Here is a 19,943-nt window from a genome sequence, read left to right as displayed (position 1 = left end):
ACTAACCACTGGTGTACTTCTAGGACAACTGTGCTTAGCTGCAGCTAATAAACCTGATTTTCTACGCCGAACAGAGTGTCTCGTGTCTCTGTCTGATAAGGCAGGTGAACCCGGAGATACCAGGCGTGCCCTGCGCCGCTAGGCCCATAAGGCCCAGTTCTCCACCAGCCCTGCCACTCACATATCCCAGACAGTCAGATACACATCCAAGCAGAGGCGGGCTAAAATGGTTAGGCAAGCAAATGCTAGCTTTCTAAAAGTAGCATTTGCAAACACAGGATATTAAAATAAACTTTACTAAAAGAAGTATTTTATTATTCTGAGTTCAGGCATACTAAACTTGACTTCCTGCCATGTTCCCTGAGCCTGCTGGGATTATAGAGTGTAACAATTCCAGCAGCCCATCTTGGCCTAAGAGAACAGGTAGCCTTACAATAGTGAAAAACAAATTTGGCTGTAACTCACTATTAGGACATGCCACACACATCAGAGCATGTCCTACCTTACACTTACAATGCACCCTGTCCTTGGGCCTACCATAGGGGTGACTAATATGAAGTAAAGGGAAGGTTCAGAGGCTGGCAAGTGTGTGCACTTGCCCAGCCAGCATGACAGTACCAGACTGCACGCAGGTTCTGCAATGGCAGACCCTAGACACATTTTTAAAAGGCTGCTTCTGTGGGTGGCGCAACCAGCGCTGCAGGCCCACTAGCAGCATTGGCATTTCCAAGCCCTGGCACTCCTGGTGCACTTTACTGGGGTCTGACAGTAAATCCAATGAACCAATCAGGAGTATCAATCACAGTTACCCTTTACATAGGGAGCACTTGCACTGCGGCATGGATTGGCCGTGGCGCAGTGCCCTGAGCAGCGGACACCAGCAAAAACATCTGAGGCACATCAGCAAAAAGTGGAAGGGAAACTCACGCCAAGGTGCCAGGTCTAACAGATCTCATGCGGATGATGAGATGGCCAAAATGAAGACGGAGCTTGATACTCTAAAGGCGGTTGGCCTAGAGAAGAAGAAGGAGTTCCGATGTTGTTTTCGTCCCTACGACAAGAGGTCGTTTCAACAACGTGGGCAAACATCTAACTGGTCGTCGCAAAACCAGGGGCAGTCTCAGCAGAGGTCGCAGTTTCAACAGCGCAGGCTTGGGCGAGGCAGAGGAGGAAATAGACAGCAGTACTCTGCGGTGAAACATCCTCAGAAGCAATGAGAAAGAATTGACTCCACAGATGTGGTCCACTCCGTTAGGAGGAAGCGTTGCTCTATACTTGGACGAGTGGAAAAAATTGACAAAGGACAGATGGGTCATCGGCATAATCCAAAATGGTTATCTCCTCAAATTCAAATCACCTCCTCCGGCCATACGTCCAAAGAGAGTTTTCCATCAAAGTCAAAAGCTCCTACAAAAAGAAGTAAACATCTTTTTGTGCAAAAAAGCCATAGAGGAAGTTCCTCTTTCACAGAGGAACCAAGGTCTGTACTCCCGCTTCTTTTTGGTGAGAAAGAAAAGTCCCAAAGCAGAATTCAGACCTATACTGGATTTAAGGTTGTTGAACAGATTTATTAGAAGGGAGAAATTTCGGATGTTAGCGCTCCATCAAATATTTCCCCAGTTACATCAGGGGGGCTGGACGTGTTCCATTGACCTGAAGGATGCATATTTTCATGTTCCAATATCAAAGAGGCATCGCAAATTTCTCAGATTTCAAGTGTCTGTTCATCATTACCAGTATGCAGTACTTCGGTTCGGACTAAAGTCAGACATTTCGAAGTGTATGGTGGTGGTAGCTGCCTTCCTTAGGAGACAGAGGATTTTCATATATCCCTACTTAGACGACTGGCTCCTGAAGAGTTCATCCCCATCTCTTCTGGAAGTTCATCTTTCAAAATGCCTTCACCTCATGCACAAATTGGGTCTTCAGGTCAATTTAAAGAAATCGATAATGAACCCAACCCAGCAAATCCACCATCTGTGAGCTCTTTTGGACACAGAAAAAGAAAATGTGTGTCCTTCGGAGGAGAGGTGGTTATCAATCAGGACAAAATTTCAGCTTCTTGTTCAAACCACGTTCCCGACGGTTCGCCAAGTATCCTCTCTTCTGGGTTCGATGGCGTCGTGCATCTTCATAGTTCGAAACGCAAGATTGCACATGCGTCCTCTGCAACAGTGTTTAGAGGATCAGTGGTGACAGGGGACGGGGTTCTGGGAGGATCGAATACTCCTTCATCAGTCTGCCAAAGACTCTATCCGGTGGTGGATGAAGAGGTCCCACTTAATGCAAGGAGTGCCATTTCATCAAGATCCCCCTACTCAGACTCTGATCACGGACGCCTCACTCCAAGGTTGGGGTGCTCATATGGGCCCTCTGCAAGTACAAGGGCTATGGTCAGATTCCGAGAAGGGCTATCACATCAACCTGCTGGAACTAAGAGCGGTTCATCTGGCTCTCAAGTCTCTGTTTCCATCTTTCCAGTCTCAGACCCTCCTGGTGCAAACAGACAATACAACTACAATGTATTATTTAAACAAGCAGGGGGGTACCAGGTCCAGGGCTCTGTCCATGGAAGCCCAGACCATCTGGAAATGGCTACTTTGCGAGAAACTTGTCGATAACGGCGGTGCATCTGCCCGGGTCCCTCAATTCGCAGGCGGATTTCCTCAGCAGGGACTTCGTCTATGCTCACGAATGGGTCCTCACCGAGGAAGTCGCAAACAGTATTTTTGGGAATTCCAGATATTGACCTGTTCACAGACACGGGAAACGCAAAATGCCCCGTCTTCGCGTCCAGGTTTCCCCAGTTCGCATCTCAAGGGAATGCCGTTTTGATAGACTGATGTCAGAACTTACTGTACGCTTTTCCTCTGACCCCATTGATACCAACAATAATCAACAGGATGTACAAAACCAAGTCCAGGATAATTCTGATTGCCCCCGAGTGGCCACGCCAATGATGGTTTCCAGATCTCCTTCAATTGTTGGAAGTGCCACACAAGAGGGGACCGTGTCGTCCGGATCTTCTGACCAAACAGCAGGGGAGAGTGTTCTACCCCAACCTGTCTTCTCTACGCCTGACAGCATGGCTCCTGAAGTCATCTAGTATGGACACTTGCGAGTTGAATCCCGAGTGTATGCATATCCGTAAGGAGGCAAAGCGACCTTCTACAAGGAAATCATATGGTTTAAAAAGGCAACAATTCTTTCTGTGGTGTGAGAACAATGGCCTTGATCCTATATGTGAGAAGTTGGCCTGATATATGATGCTCACTAGTTCTAGTGATCACCTTGTATCAGTCCAAACAACCCTTATGGTGATTGGTTGTAAGTCAACCTTATAGACCAGCTATCCTAATGGTAGCATGGACAAAGCAGTCTTAGGCTAAACTCTTTTGGCATGTGAAGCCAGCTGTTTTACCACAATATAACCCCTTGAATACCAGATGAAAGGACACCCTACAGGTTGTTATGAAAATAAACAGTATATTTATTAATAACAACACCTCTGAACTCTTTATGAGGTCAGAGGGCTAAGCACATGACAATCTCTTACGAAAAATACTACAAGTTGCACAAAATTACAATGGTGCCCTAGGGGCACGACAAACCATATACTAAGTAAGTGGAATGTGAGAGTCGATAAAAGAAATGGAGCTGTCCAGAGGCTGTAGGATCGATGGGACCACGCTATACTAACTTCAGGTAAGTAATAGGAGGCCCACGGAACGCGTGTGCAGAGTGTGAACTCACATGCGAGATGCGTAACAACGTCTATGGACAGTACAGTTCAAGTTAAAGGTGAGTACGGACAATCCTGACTAGGTAGGACTAAAACGACTGTGGAACTGGACACTAGGACAGTTAAACTACCCTTGAGCACCGAAATGCTCTTGTTACCTCACCCACGGGCCGCGGGTGCATAGGTGTCAAAGTGCGTCGGGTTCTCGCGTTGAAGTCAAAGGAGCCTGAAAGAAAAGATGCTGCAGGTGACCAGGAGGAAGATGTCCGGTGCAATCCAAGGGTGGATTGATGAAGAAGAAGACCTGAAAGCAGAGGGGACAATGTTCACAGTCACTAGCCAGTGACTGGAGTGGAACCAGGAAGGAACCAGATGTCGTCGTCGCGATCAGGTGAAGAGTGGACGCTTGACTCTGCAGCCACGTGGACCAGGAGGTGTCTTCGACAACCAGGATGGAGGCACGAGCTGTCCCACGCAGGCTCTCGCTGTCGGCAGTGTCGGATCCGGGATTGGACTCAACAGGCCTTGGCAAAGGCAACCCACGCGGTGAGTGAAGAAAGCGTCTGGTGCGGACTAGGAGAGTCCGGGGTGCCCCTCTTTTGGAAGGGAGCAAGGGCCAGTCTGGAGCAACCAGACCAGCAGTGAAGATTCAAAGGTTCGTCGTCTAGGAGGCCACTAGCCAGCCGGCAAGTGACCAGACAACGCGTCGAGCAGCAACAAAGCAGAAGGGCCCCACGCAGATCTCGTGGATGCTGGAGGGCTGATCTTCGGTGCAGGGGCTGCTCGGGGCTGGGGCTTCTCAGTCCCAACAGCACTCGGTCGAGTTTACCTCGGGAGTCGTGCTGGAAGCGAAGTGCAGGTTCGTTCAAGATGGCCGGTCCCACGTGTCTCGTCGCACCCACGGGTCTCAGCTTTGCTGCAGATGTAGGTAGAGGTCGGAGAGGTCTTGGAATCCGGGTCTCGTCGGGCTCTGAAGTCTGGATCCTCGAGGGAAGACGACAAAGTGAAGCCGCTGGATGCTTGATGGTGCCTGCAGTTGCAGGGTGGACACTCCTTGTCCACAAGGGAGATTCTTCAGTCTTCTGTGGAGCAGAACGTCGAAGGCCAGAGTTTCTTCTTGATGAATAGTTCAGGATAATCTAATTTGGAATGGGACCAGCTCCTACCTTCATTCTCCTAAAGGGGGCTGCACTACTGATTAGGTCCCTCCCCTGGGTGGGACCAGGAAGGGGGGTGGTTACACCCCCTATCCTTTGTCCGGTTTCCCGCCAGAGCTGGGGCTGGGATGCCCCAGCAACGGGTTTGAACCGGTGTATGCACAGGGCACCTTGTGTGCCCCAGGCATGTCTCATTCCTTTCAGGCCTCCCTACCTCAATACACAAAATCCTGTCTGGGGTGGTGCTAGCACCTCCCAAGGCAGGAAACCCTTTGTCCAAGCCATCCTCGCTGGAAGGACTCCCAGCAGCAGGAGGTCAGACTTGTGTCTGTGGTGGCAGCATCCATTTTGTGATGCTGAGGCTCGAGTTAACTTTAACCGGGGTTCGCAGTTACATACATGTCGTGTCCCTCTAGAAGGGTGGAATGCTACCCCCGTCGCCAGAATTGGCATGGGGGTAGTATTCCAAATCGTATTACACCTTACTCGACATGTTTTGATAATGTTATACCAGAGTTAGCATTTAACCGCGAGGTTGATAATGCACTTAATAGTATATGGTATAGCGTTATCATGGAACAGCTATTAGGACTTGGTTCCGCAAGCTGCAAACGGTCTTAGCTCATGCCAGAGCACCATCTCACATAATTCCCAGCACTCTGCCTTCAGGATTGATAAGGCCTTCCATAGGAGTGACTGATAGGAATATATGTGTCCATTTTAGGGTTAGATATAGGTATACTATATCTACAGCAAAGGGTGTTTACACCACCTTGCCCCAGCTGTCATGCAGCCAGTTGTGTCAGATTTAGATGGCCAGCCAGGGGTGGCATAATACATGCTTCAGCCCCTGGTAGGCCCTGGGTACACCTAGGCCCTGTGTACAGGGACTGATAAGGTGGCCCAGTACCAATTGGTAAATGCACCTAAAGTACATGGATGTCAATTTAGAGAGAGAACAGCTAGGCTGTGGGTCTGATTAGCAGGCCCACAGCCAGGGAAAGTCGTAAACCAGTGAAGCAAAAAGCAAAAATCTGGGGTGACCATAGGATTGCAGACCCCACTCTCCTACATAACCCCCCCAAACTTAGGGACATTAAACTAACCGTGACCAGGTGAGTCTTCCTGTTCTAAGTGGAAATACCTGGAGAGACCATCTGCATTGCCATGGTCAGCCCCTGGTCTGTGCTCCACTGTAAAGTCCATCCCCTGTAGGGAAATGGACCACCTAAGAAGTTTGGGGTTTTCACCCTTCATCTGATTTAGCCATAAGAGGGGCTTATGGTCGGTCTGAATCTTGAAGTGAGTTCCAAACAAGTATGGCCTCAACTTCTTCAGGGCTCAAACCACAGCAAAGGCCTCCCTCTCAATAGCTGACCAACGTTTCTCTCTAGGGGTCAGCCTTCTGCTTATAAAAGCAATGGGCTGGTCATGACCATCAATATTCAGTTGAGAAAGAACAGCTCCCACACCCAACTCAGATGCATCTGTTTGGACAATTAAGGTTTTGGAGTAGTCAGGACTCTTGAGAATAGGTGCAGTACACATGGTCTGCTTTAGGTCATCAAATGCCTTCTGACAGCTAACTGTCCACTGAACTTTCTTTGGCATTTTCTTGCTTGTCAAGTCATTAAGTGGTGTCACAATGGACCCATAATTTTTGACAAACTTCCTATAGTAACCAGACAGGCCCAAGAAAGCTCTGACCTGTGTCTGGGTGGTTGGAGGAGCCCAGTCCTTTATGACCTGTATCTTGCTCTCCAATGGTTGAACCTGGCCTCCACCTACAAGGTGGCCCAGGTACACAACCTGACTCTGCCCTATCTGGCACTTAGTAGCCTTGATAGTGAGGCTTGCCTTTTGCAGGGCCTCCAAAACTTTCCTCAGGTGGATCAGGTGATCCTCCCAGGTGGAGCTAAAGACAGCAATATCATCTAGATATGCTGCACAGAAGTCATCCAACCCAGTGAGAACTTGGTTCACCAACCTTTGAAAAGTGGCAGGTGCATTTTTCAAACCAAAGGGCATTTGGTAATGACCTCCTGGGGTAGAAAATGCTGTTTTGGCCTTGGCATCCTCGGCTAACCTGATCTGCCAATAACCAGCTGTTAGGTCAAATGTACTTAAGAAAGTTGCAGAAGCCAACTTGTCTATCAGTTCATCTGCCCTAGGTATTGGATGGGCATCTGTCTTAGTGACAGCATTGAGACCCCTGTAGTCTACACAAAACCTCATCTCTCTCTTACCATCCTGGGTGTGAGGTTTAGGCACTAGAACTACAGGACTAGCCCAAGGGCTCTCTGAGGGTTCAATGACTCCCAATTCCAACATCTTTTGGACTTCTTTCTTTATGCAGTCCCTGACATGGTCAGGTTGCCTGTAGATTTTACTCTTGACAGGCAGACTGTCACCAGTGTCCACCTCATGGGTGCACCAGTTTGTCTGACTGGGGGGTCAGTGAAAACATTTGCCTGAAGGATTGAAGAACCTGTTTACAATCCTCTTGTTGATGGGTAGAGAGGCTGTCAGAAAAGACTACACCGTCTACTGACCCATCATCAGGGTTCTGAGTGAGCAGGTCTGGGAGAGGGTCACTGTCTTCCTCCTGCCTCTCATCTGTGGCCATGAGCAAGCCCATGTCCTCCCTATTGACAAATGCTTTGAGCCTGTTTACATGAAGCACCATGTGGGGGCTCCTGGGAGTTCCCATGTCCACCAAGTAGGTGACTTCTCCCTTTTGCTCAATGATGGTATGGGATCCAGACCATTTGTCTTGGAGAGCTGCTGGGGCCACTGGCTCCAACACCCACACCTTCTGTCCTGCATGATACACAGTTAGGACAGCCTTTTGGTCATGCCAAGCTTTTTGAAGTTCCTGGCTGGCCTCAAGGTTTTTAGATGCCTTCTCCATGTACTCTGCCATCCTGGAGCGGAGACCAAGTACATAGTCCACTATGTCAAGCTTAGGCTTTTTGAGAGGTAACTCCCATCCTTCCTTCACAAGACATAGGGGTCGTCTTACAGGATGCCCAAACAGAAGCTCAAAAGTACTGCAACCAACCCCCGTCTGTGGGACCTCTCTGTAAGCAAACAGGAGGCAGGAAAAAAGGATATCCCATCTTCGCCTGAGCTTCTCGGGTAATCCTTTTATCATCCCTTTGAGGGTCTTGTTGAATCTCTCAACAAGCCCATTGCATTGTGGGTGATAGGGTGTGGTAAATTTGTAATTTATACCACACTCCTTCCACATAGCAGTCAAGTATCCTGACATGAAGTTTGCACCTCTGTCAGAGACAACCTCCTTAGGAAACCCCACTCTGGAGAAAACTCCAAGTAGGGCCCTGGCCACAACAGGAGCTGTAGTGGTCCTAAGGGGAATAGCTTCTGGATACCTGGTGGCATGATCCACTACCACCAGTATAAATCTGTGCCCAGATGCTGTTGGGGGGTCCATTGGTCCAACAATGTCATTCCCCACTCTTTCAAAGGGAACCCCCACCACAGGTAGTGGTATAAGGGGGGCCTTTGTTGTGCCACCTGATTTGCCACTGGCTTGGCAGGTGACACATGAGCGACAAAACTCTTTAGTGTCTTCAGACATATGAGGCCAGTGAAAGTATGGGGCGAGCCTGTCCCAAGTCTTGTTCTGGCCTAAGTGACCTGCAAGGGGAATCTCATGGGCTAAGGTGAGAAGGAAACCTCTAAGAGACAAGGGGATGACCAGCCTCCTGGTAGCACCAGGCTTGGGGTCTCTTGCCTCAGAGTATAGGAGTCCATCTTCCCAATATACCTTACGGGCACCTGTAGCATTCCCTGCAGCCTCAGCAGCAGCCTGCTGTCTGAGGGGTTCAAGAGAGGAACAATCTAATTGGGCCTGCCTCAAGTCTGCCCTGGAAGGTCCCCCTGTCGCAAGAAACTCAACCTGTTCAGGTTCAAGCTCTTCTAGGACAGTTCCTTCTGGGGTCTCTGGGTCAGCCTCCTGAGAGGGCTGATCCTCAACCTGAGGCAAGGGGGAAGGCTCTGCCTTAACCCTATCATTCCTTCGCTTGCATAGTGTCTGGTCCATTCTTCCAGGATCCAGCACTTATTCAGCTGGGCATTTCTTGGCCTGTGACCTAGTCACAGCAAGGACATGTGAGGAGAGACCTAGCATTTCTACATGAGTCCTGTACTCCACACCTGACCACAGTGAGGATTCCAAATCATTGCCCAAAAGACAATCTACTGGGAGGTCTCTCCTAACTACAACCCTTTTGAGGCCAGTTACCCCTCCCCAGGAGAAATTAACAACTGCCATACTGTGATTGGTAGTGACATTGCTAGCATTGGTTACTAGGTAATCTGAACCTAGCATGATCTGGTCAGAGTCCACAAATGTTGGTGTCACCATGGTGACACTGGCACATGTGTCCCTGTAGGCCTGAGCCATTTTTCCATTGATTAAAGGCGTTTGCCTGTATTTGCCCAGAGTACTAGGACTTACAGTAGGGGTCATATCCATGTCCCCAGTACAAACAAGAACTGCCTGAGTAGGAATTCTAACTAAGTCAGAACCCACCTCAGTTCCCAGGGTTAACCCAACTATAGCCTTGGGAGGTACACTACCACTACTAACTGTACTAGGGGGTGCAGATGTCTTAGGGACAGTAGTGGTAGGAGTTTGGCCTTTCTTGGTGCACTCACTAAACCAGTGAGTCTTACTTTTACAGTATTGGCACCATGGTTTCTTAGGACCATCATTCTTCTTCTTTTGGGAAGTTTGGGACCCACCCTCCTTAGGTTGTTGGGGCCCTGTTGAAGACTTCTGGTAATTTTGCATATTCTCATTACTCTTCTGGTCTGCTTTCTTCTGGCCACCACCCTGGTTCTGGTTCTGCTGCTTGACCCTTGTCCTGACCCATCTGTCTGCCTTCTTTCCCAATTCTTGGGGAGAGGTCAGATCTGAGTCAATCAAGTGCTGATGCAACAACTGGTTCTGACAATTATTTAAGATTTGCTCTCTCATAATTAGATAATACAATCCTGTGTAATCAGTAACTTTACTTCCCAGTAACCAGCCCTCCAGAGCCTTAGTGGCACAATCCACAAAGTCAGTCCAATCTTGAGCCTGAGTTTTCTGGGTATCCCTGAACATCAACCTGTACTGTTCAGGGGTTAAGCCAAACCCATCAATCAGAGCAAGTTTCAAGACTTGGTAATCATTAGCATCCTCATCTCTAACAGCGAGGAGCTTGTCTCTACCTTTACCTTCAAAGGAGAGCCACAATTTAGCTGCCCACTGACTCTGGGGTACCTGCTGTACTTTGCAGGCTCTCTCCAAAGCAGTCATCCACTTGTGGATATCATCCCCTGTCTTATAGGGGGGCACTATTTTACTCAGGTGTCTATTATCAACACTCCTGTCTCTATCCCTAGGGATAGTGCTGCCACCAGTGGGGACTACCCCACTTAACTGTTGCTCTCTAGCAAAGGCAAGCTTCTCTTTGGCAAGGGCAAGTTCTTCCCTCTGGATCCTCAGATTAGCCTGTCTCATCCTTGCTTCATGCTCTCTCCTCTGAGGGGAAGTCATTCTCCTCTGGGCAGAGGCATGAGAGTGCACAGATCTATTGGAGTCCCTAGAATGAGACCTATCTCTTCTAACTCCAAAGTTAGGCCTGCTCAGGGTCAGTACTGGGGGTCCCCCAGATCCTTCCCTATGTAGGTCTAAGTTGGCCCTAGTAAGTCTGCTGACTAACTCAGGACCTTTGTCTGCCTCATCCCCAGAGGTGTCCTCTTCTTCCTCCTCCTCTTCTACATTCTCTGTTTCAGGGAGGTCTGGATCTCCAAGGGTACCCTCTAAGGCTGGCATGCTCCCATCTGTGTTAGAAGCCTTTCTAGCATCATATGTCTCTAAGAGACCTAACAGAAAATAAGTGGTAGGGTTAGAACCCTGTTTCAATTTCCTGGAGGTACACAATTGTCTCATCTCCTGGAAACTGAGGGCTGCATATCTGGAAAGGACCTGTGGAGGGTCACTAACCACTAGGGGAGGCTCTGAAGACTCTCCATGGGTAGACATGCTTCTAGTGAGGTATAAGTGGTGCACTTACCTACACTATGGGATTTCCTACTGATCCCTTGCTAAGAGTTGTAGTCAGGGTGTGCTAGGCCCTTTCTACTACAACAGCTGGTTCAGTAGAACTCAGAGTATTTCTAAGCTTGTTATATGTACCTAGGTACCTTATGTGATCTTTCATATGATATTTCAAGATTATACGTGGTAAAAACAACAGCAAGCTCAAATCCCACCGCTGCCACCAATGTGAGAAGTTGGCCTGATATATGATGCTCACTAGTTCTAGTGATCACCTTGTATCAGTCCAAACAACCCTTATGGTTATTGGCTGTAAGTCAACCTTATAGACCAGCTATCCTAATGGTAGCATGGACAAAGCAGTCTTAGGCTAAACTCTTTTGGCATGTGAAGCCAGTTGTTTTACCACAATATAACCCCTTGAATACCAGATGAAAGGACACCACACAGGTTGCTATGAAAATAAACAGTATATTTATTAATAACAACACCTCTGAACTCTTTATGAGGTCAGAGGGCTAAGCACATGACAATCTCTTACGAAAAATACTACAAGTTGCACAAAATTACAATGGTGCCCTAGGGGCACGACAAACCATATACTAAGTAAGTGGAATGTGAGAGTCGATAAAAGGAATGGAGCTGTCCAGAGGCTGTAGGATCGATGGGACCACGCTATACTAACTTCAGGTAAGTAATAGGAGGCCCACGGAACGCGTGTGCAGAGTGTGAACTCACACGCGAGATGCGTAACAACGTCTATGGACAGTGTTTGTGTGAGTTTGAGTTTAAAATATTTGTATAGCGCACTTTCACCAGCGGTTTCATGGCGCTGCAAAAGACAATTCTCCAGAGTAGGAATGGGGGGAGCAGGATAGGAAGGAGGGAGCACCAATTGATTTAGTTGAAACATTTGACAAATAGGTGGGCTTTAAGTTGCTTCCGAAATAGAGGGTACAGAGTTATAGATCGAAGCTCCAGAGGAAGGGAGTTCCACAGGAGTGGGGCAAGAGTTGCAAACTTGGATCCTCCCCATTTCTTTCTCCGAAAACGAGGGGCTGAAAGCAGGAATTGCGAAGAGGAGCGCAGTTCTCTGGTTGGAACATAGGGAACAATTTCAGATGTTATAAAGGCCGGAGTCGCGCCCAGTCGTGCTTGAAAGGTGATAGAAGCAAGTTTAAACTGGACGCGTTTACGGACCGGGAGCCAGTGTAGAGATCTGAGAAGGGGGGTTACGTGGTGAAATTTAGGAAGATTGAACACCAATCGTGCCGCCTGGTTCTGGATTAGTTGCAACCGCCGTAAACTATATGCTGGAATCCCTGCATATAGGGCGTTGCCATAATCCAGGCGGGATATGACCATTGCCAAAATGATCAGTTTCAGGGCCTCGAAGGTGAAGAAGCGAGATACCTTGCGGATGGTGCGTAGTGACAGGAAGGAGGAGGACACCACGGAACTGACCTGGGAGTGGAGAGTGAGTACAGTACAGTTCAAGTTAAAGGTGAGTACGGACAATCCTGACTAGGTAGGACTAAAACGACTGTGGAACTGGACACTAGGACAGTTAAACTACCCTTGAGCACCGAAATGCTCTTGTTACCTCACCCACGGGCCGCGGGTGCATAGGTGTCAAAGTGCGTCGGGTTCTCGCGTTGAAGTCAATGGAGCCTGAAAGAAAAGATGCTGCAGGTGACCAGGAGGAAGATGTCCGGTGCAATCCAAGGGTGGATTGTTGAAGAAGAAGACCTGAAAGCAGAGGGGACAATGTTCACAGTCACTAGACAGTGACTGGAGTGGAACCAGGAAGGATCCAGATGTCGTCGTCGCGATCAGGTGAAGAGTGGACGCTTGACTCTGCAGCCACGTGGACCAGGAGGTGTCTTCGACGACCAGGATAGAGGCACGAGCTATCCCACGCAGGCTCTCGCTGTCTGCGGTGTCGGATCCGGGATTGGACTCAACAGGCCTTGGCAAAGGCAACCCACGCGGTGAGTGAAGAAAGCGTCTGGTGCGGACTAGGAGAGTCCGGGGTGCCCCTCTTTTGGAAGGGAGCAAGGGCCAGTCTGGAGCAACCAGACCAGCAGTGAAGATTCAAAGGTTCGTCTAGGAGGCCACTAGCCAGCCGGCAAGTGACCAGACAACGCATCGAGCAGCAACAAAGCAGAAGGGCCCCACGCAGATCTCGTGGATGCTGGAGGGCTGATCTTTGGTGCAGGGGCTGCTCGGGGCTGGGGCTTCTCAGTCCCCAAAGCACTTGGTTGAGTTTACCTCGGGAGTCGTGCTGGAAGCAAAGTTCGGGTTCGTTCAAGATGGCCGGTCCCACGTGTCTCGTCGCACCCACGGGTCTCAGCTTTGCTGCAGATGTAGGTAGAGGTCGGAGAGGTCTGGGAATCCGGGTCTCGTCGGGCTCTGAAGTCTGGATCCTCGAGGGAAGACGACAAAAGTGAAGCCGCCGGACGCTTGATGGTGCCTGCAGTTGCAGGGTGGACACTCCTTTTCCACAAGGGAGATTCTTCAGTCTTCTGTGGAGCAGAACGTCGAAGGCCAGAGTTACTTCTTGATGAATAGTTCAGGATAATCTAATTTGGAATGGGAACAGCTCCTACCTTCATTCTCCTAAAGGGGGCTGCACTACTGACTAGGTCCCTCCCCTGGGTGGGACCAGGAAGGGGGGTGGTTACACCCCCTATCCTTTGTCCGGTTTCCCCCCAGAGCTGGGGCTGGGATGCCCCAGCAACTGGTTTGAACCGGTGTATGCACAGGGCACCTTGTGTGCCCCAGGCATGTCTCATTCCTTTCAGGCCTCCCTACCTCAATACACAAAATCCTGTCTGGGGTGGTGCTAGCACCTCCCAAGGCAGGAAACCCTTTGTCCAAGCCATCCTCGCTGGAAGGACTCCCAGCAGCAGGAGGTCAGACTTGTGTCTGTGGTGGCAGCATCCATTTTGTGATGCTGAGGCTCGAGTTAACTTTAACCGGGGTTCGCAGTTACATACATGTCGTGTCCCTCTAGAAGGGTGGAATGCTACCCCCGTCGCCAGAATTGGCGAGGGGGTAGTATTCCAAATCGTATGACACCTTACTCGACATGTTTTGATAATGTTATACCAGAGTTAGCATTTAACCGCGAGGTTGATAATGCACTTAAGAGTATATGGTATAGCGTTATCATGGAACAGCTATTAGGACTTGGTTCCGCAAGCTGCAAACGGGCTTAGCTCATGCCAGAGCACCATCTCACATAATTCCCAGCACTCTGCCTTCAGGATTGATAAGGCCTTCCATAGGAGTGACTGATAGGAATATATGTGTCCATTTTAGGGTTAGATGTAGGTATACTATATCTACAGCAAAGGGTGTTTACACCACCTTGCCCCAGCTGTCATGCAGCCAGTTGTGTCAGATTTAGATGGCCAGCCAGGGGTGGCATAAAACATGCTTCAGCCCCTGGTAGGCCCTGGGTACACCTAGGTCCTGTGTACAGGGACTGATAAGGTGGCCCAGTACCAATTGGTAAATGCACCTAAAGTACATGGATGTCAATTTAGAGAGAGAACAGCTAGGCTGTGGGTCTGATTAGCAGGCCCACAGCCAGGGAAAGTCGTAAACCAGTGAAGCAAAAAGCAAAAATCTGGGGTGACCATAGGATTGCAGACCCCACTCTCCTACACTATACATGGTCAAGAACAGGTGATTGTACCTTATTTTTACATTTGGCGAGGTCTGGTCTTCAGTTTAGCTCTATTAAAGTCCATCTTGCAGCGATCACGGCCTACAGGAAATCGCCTACTCAGACTTCCTTCTTTAGAATGCCTGTAGTGAAAGATTTTCTGGAAGGTTTACGAAAGGTTTATCCACCAGTCAGGTCCCCTTCTCCACCTTGGGAGCTTAATGTGGTATTAACTAAGTTAATGGGTGCTCCTTTTGAACCCATACATAAGGCCTCCTTGCAGCACTTAACTTGGAAGGTAGCATTCCTTGTAGCCATTACTTCTGCTCATAGAGTGAGCGAGATCCAGGCTCTGTGTTGCAAGGAACCTTTCATTGTGTTCCATGATAATAGAGTGGTACTCAGGACGCATCCTGCCTTTTTGCCCAAGGTAGTGTCAGATTTTCACATTAATCAGACTATAACCTTGCCGACTTTTTTCCCAAATCCTACCAATCCTCCTGAAAGAGCTCTACACTTGTTAGATCTTAAGAGAGTTCTTAAGTTTTATCTGGACAGAACAAAGACTTTGAGACACTCAGACCGTTTGTTCATTAACTATGGTCCTATTAATACGGGTTCTGCGGCTTTCAAGAGGTCCATATCTAGATGGATTGTGTCTTGCATTCTCCTAGTGTATCAGTTGTCAAACAGGTCTTTTTCAGGAAGACCGAAGGCTCATTCAACAAGAGGGAAAGCTTCCACTACAGCTCTCCTTAGAAATGTTTCTATGGCAGAAATCTGTAAGGCAGCTACATGGCATTCAGTTCATACCTTTACTCGCCATTACTGTCGTGATTCAGACACACAGGCAGATGCTCAGGTTGGACAGGCATCGCTCAGGAATTTATTTGCTAATTCTAGCTAAGATATGTGTGTCAAAGCTGTTTTTATTTTCTGTTGTCTGCTCGCTCGCTTCTTAGTGGGTATGAGCTTGCTATTCTATTCAGTGCTCATGACTATTAATGAGTATCCCCTGGAAGAGAAGGATTAGTTACTTACCTGTAGTCCTAGTTCTCTTCTAGGGGTATACTCATTAAAGTCATAAGCGCCCCCCTCCTCCCCGGGCGAGCAGTATCATTATGGTTTTATATGTGTGTTTTGATATGATATATGCAGATACCTGCAAGTTTTACTGTACAGTACAAAAGAACTGAGCTAACTGTCACCTGTGGGGCATGATGGGAGCAGAGTTCCCCCTGGAGGCCTTAAAGACAAAGTGTTCAGATTCTCTGAGGCCTTGAAGGCGAGGTGCCAGTCTGATTTTCTGTACAGGGGTGTTATTTCTTTATGCAGCCTACATAGGCTAATTGCCTTTTATTACAGTTTCTTTGATGAAAATAAAAGGTTTTTCTGTCTGTGGAATGCATTTTAGGCTCCTGCCTTTTCCTTGCATTGTTTTCTATGGTTTATTTTCATTCTACAGAAAATATGTAATTATTGCTTTATTAGCCTATAGGTTATGGTTGAGGTTGCATATTATTAGTGAATACATGTATATGTGTATAATTTGTTTAGTACAATGTACTTTTATTATGTATTTACACATATATATGTATTTTGTTATATGTTCCGGAGTATACCCCTGGAAGAGAACTAGGACTACAGGTAAGAAACTAATCCTAATATACCATTCTGAATAAAGGAGATGAGCTTTAGGTGTAGCAATTGCACAACAATGCTGGGCACACTGAGTACAGACTTTGAGTACAATAGAGAAGGTCAGGAGGCAACAGCTAAACTGGATAAGAGTAGTGGGGACTGCACGATGCACTTGGATCCTGCAGAAATAGCCCTTGTTTAGTAAAAGCGCCACATAGAGATTCAAGAGCACCAGATTGGTTTAAAGGGCTGCAGGTGAGGAAAATCCAGTAACTTAAACTAAAATACCACCCGCTCATGTCAATTTTGCTTACAGCTATACTTTTTCATCTTCTCACTTATCTCTTCTTATTTATTTCAAAATCAGATGAGTGCTCATTGTAGGAAGGTAGATCCCTGACTATGGTTGCCCCCAACTTTTTGCCTGGTGTTTTGCTGGTTTTCTGACTTAGTTGACCTGGGGCCCTGCTATTCAGGACCCCAGGCCTACTGCTCTCTCTATAAAATGGATTCCATGTACCTTAGGTACATATCTAATTGGATACTGAGTCACCTTATCAGTCCCTGTACAGAGTACCTTAGGTGCCCAGGGCATAGGGGTACCCAGGGCCGCCCAGGGGCTGCAGCATGTATTATGCCACCCCTGGCTGGCCATCCAAATCTGACACAACTGGCTGCACGACAGCTGGGGCAAGGTGGTGTAATCACCCTTTGCTTTAGATATAGTATTCCTATATCTAACCCTAAAATGGGCACACAGATCTCCTATCAGTCACTCCTATGGCAGGCCTTGACAATCCTGAAGGCAGAGTGCTTGGAATCATGTGAGATAGTGCTCTGGCATGAGCTGAGCCTGTCTGCGGCTTTCGGGATCCATCCCTTAGCCGTTTCCATGATATCGCATACCATATACTCTTAAGTGCATTATAATCCTCGCGGGTATATGCCAACTCTGGTATCGCTTTATCAAAACATGTCGAGTAAGGTGTCAAACGAATTGGAATACTAACCCATCGCCAATTCTGGCGACGGGGTTAGCATTCCACCCTTCTAGAGGGACACGACATGTATGTAACCTATAACCCCGGTTAAAGTCCAACAGAGCCTTAGCTCCACAAAATGGATGCTGCCACCGAGACACAAGTCTGCCCTCCTGCTGCTGGGAGTCCTCCCAGCCCAGGAGGCAAGGACAAAGGGTTTCCTGCCAGGGGCGGTGCCAGCACCGTCCCAGACAGGATTTTGTATATTCTAGGTAGGCAGGGCTTTAGAGGAAGGTGACTGCAAGTGGCACCCCGGTGCTCACTGTGCATAGGCCGGCTGAAACCAGTTCCAGGGGCACTCCAGCCCCTGGCCTGGGGAAAGCCCGCCAAAGGAGAGGGGTGTAACCACCCCCCTCCTAGTCCCACCCATAGGGCAGGACTTAGTCGCGTGCCAGACCCTTTTTGCAGGATAAAGGTAGGAACTGGCCCCCTTCCAAATCAGATCATCTTTGAATCCTGAAACTACTTTCTTCAAGAAGGAACTCAAGACTATTCTCAAGATTTCTCCCTTGTGACTAAGGAGTAGTCACCCTGCAGCAGCAGGCACCAACCAAGCATCGCGGTTTGTTGCCAGTCTCTCCTTCGGATCAAGACTGCTCCAGCATGACGAGAACCGGCTTCCCTGGCACCTCTGACCTCAACCTACATCATCAGCCCAGCTGTGATCCGTGGGTGTGACGAGACCTCGAGGGACCGGCCATCTTCAGAACTGCACGACGCTTGTCCAGCACGACTCCCGAGTGACCCTCGACTGAGTGCTTTGGGGTAAGAGAAGCCCCGACCCTGAGCAGCTCCAGCACCGAAGTTCTCCAGTATTAGGGGTGTCTTTCATAGATTCACATCTCTGAATCATTCCCCGTCGTCGGAGTGGGAGTCCCACGGTATATAAAAAAGCAATAAAATGCTATAAATACCATAGTAAATACCAATAAAAACAAACCAGGAAGTAAAGTAGCCAAGCTACAGAAGAAAAAACTTCCACATTAGTGACTATCCCTGTCATTTTGTGTAGCCCAAACTGCAGCCAATCAGGCGACAGCACCCACCAGAAGGTTCCCTCCAGAGGCTCAGGCTGTCAGATTTTTTACCGCACGTCGTGTGCAGGGAGTCTCCCTGAGCTCTGCTCAGTTTCTTCATATATATTATATATATCTATTAAATTTTGTGATATTTCTCACACGAAGTCTATTTGTTGACCCTGTGTCACTGGTGGAAGGCTGAGACCGTTTCCATGGATCATTTTGTCTGCCTGTTGCTGACATGGTTGGATAGAAGGGGATGTTCTTGTGATTATGGCTACCCCCCTTCTGATGTGGGAGGTTTTTTCGATATTTTTTTGGCTTTACTTCACCAGCTGAGTTTGCTTCAAAGGTAAGGGTCTTTGACCTGCTACGAGTCTGCCTCCCACATCTACGCCCACGAGATTTACTCTCAGGCGTTTAGACTCGTTTTGTGCATTTTTTCTTCTGAGGAGATGCCAGCTTGCTGACTAGAAGCTCTTGGTATTCTACGACGGCAATCTCTGCCGTCACTGGTGATCTACGGTGTCACAGGACTACAGGATCCTGTTGACAGAGCCCTCAGATGCACTGGTTGTAAGTCGCAGGAGGCTGCGCAGCCGACAAGGAGCTTCGCTGAACAACAGCCTTTTTACAGATTGCAATTTTGCCTCGTCAATGCTCGCCTCGACGACGAGTTTTGCCGCGTCGACGACGAGCAACGTCGACTGTGAGTGGCATCGTCGACGGGAACCTTTCGTCCACGACAAGGGGGCTGCGTCGACGACGAGCCTCGTCGACGACGAGGGAGCTCCGTCGACGGCGAGCCGCGTTGACGGCGAGCCTCGTCGACGGTGAGGGGTGTCCCTCGTTAACGCTGAACAGCTATCGTCGACGGCGAGATGCCTCGTCGACGCTGAAGAGCACTCGTCGACGGTGGGAAGCCCCGTCGACGGCGAAGGACCTCGTCGACGGCGAGATGCCTCGTCGACGCTGTAGAGCAATCGTCGACGGTGGGAAGCCCCGTCGACGGTGAGGGGCCTCGTCGACGGAGGGGTGCCTCGTCGACTGGGAGATGAGGTGCCTCGTCGAGGGAGCAGTGTGTCCCTCGTCGACGCTGAAGATCAGTCATCGACGGTAAGAGTCTCGTCGGCGTTTGAGAGCCTGTTCAGCTGACATAGTCAAGACAGTAATACTCCCATCAGAAACTGCCACTGTTTAAACCCATTCAGATGAGTTGGACATATATCGAAAGATGTAGATTTATTAACACTTTTGCAAATAAATTGTTTTTTAGCAATAACTGCAGTGCACTTTCAGTCCGGAGATCGTGGGCTTGCACATACACTGGGACTACTGGTGTTTATAAATGCAGATGAGTACAAGTGCGTATTTGTTGGAATAAATATTGATGAGCACATGATCGCTTTGTGATCACAACAATAGGGTCAAGGAACCCAGAACATGCATAGCCTTTTACACAGACCATCTTGCTGGCAATCTCCGAAGTGTTGCTTCACTTTGGGAATATTTACATGCATTCATGAGTCGCTGCTCTGCTCCCCAAGCAGTTCAGACAGTGACGGTTGGCTCAATAGCAGTGGGCCACTAACAGTGGC

The 19,943-nt window shown here is 48.7% G+C and overlaps 1 protein-coding gene across 4 annotated transcripts in view; it reads left to right on the top strand.

Moving 5' to 3' along the window:
* DNAH17 (dynein axonemal heavy chain 17) overlaps nt 1–19,943 on the top strand; it is a 12,633,448-nt gene that overhangs the window by 3,743,229 nt on the left and 8,870,276 nt on the right. The window contains exon 1 of one of the 4 annotated variants that reach the window (XM_078653925.1): nt 16,268–16,292. The exons of the other annotated variants lie outside the window; for them this stretch is intronic. The gene's annotated coding sequence lies outside the window, so the exon portion shown is untranslated. Of the gene's footprint in view, nt 1–16,267; nt 16,293–19,943 lie in introns of those variants that run through there. 4 annotated transcript variants of the gene reach the window in all.

This window comes from Lissotriton helveticus, chromosome 7 (genome assembly GCF_964261635.1).
Source record: "Lissotriton helveticus chromosome 7, aLisHel1.1, whole genome shotgun sequence".
NCBI lineage: Eukaryota > Metazoa > Chordata > Amphibia > Caudata > Salamandridae > Lissotriton > Lissotriton helveticus.
Note: the sequence above shows the minus strand (reverse complement) of the source record. Positions and strands in the feature narration are given on the sequence as shown.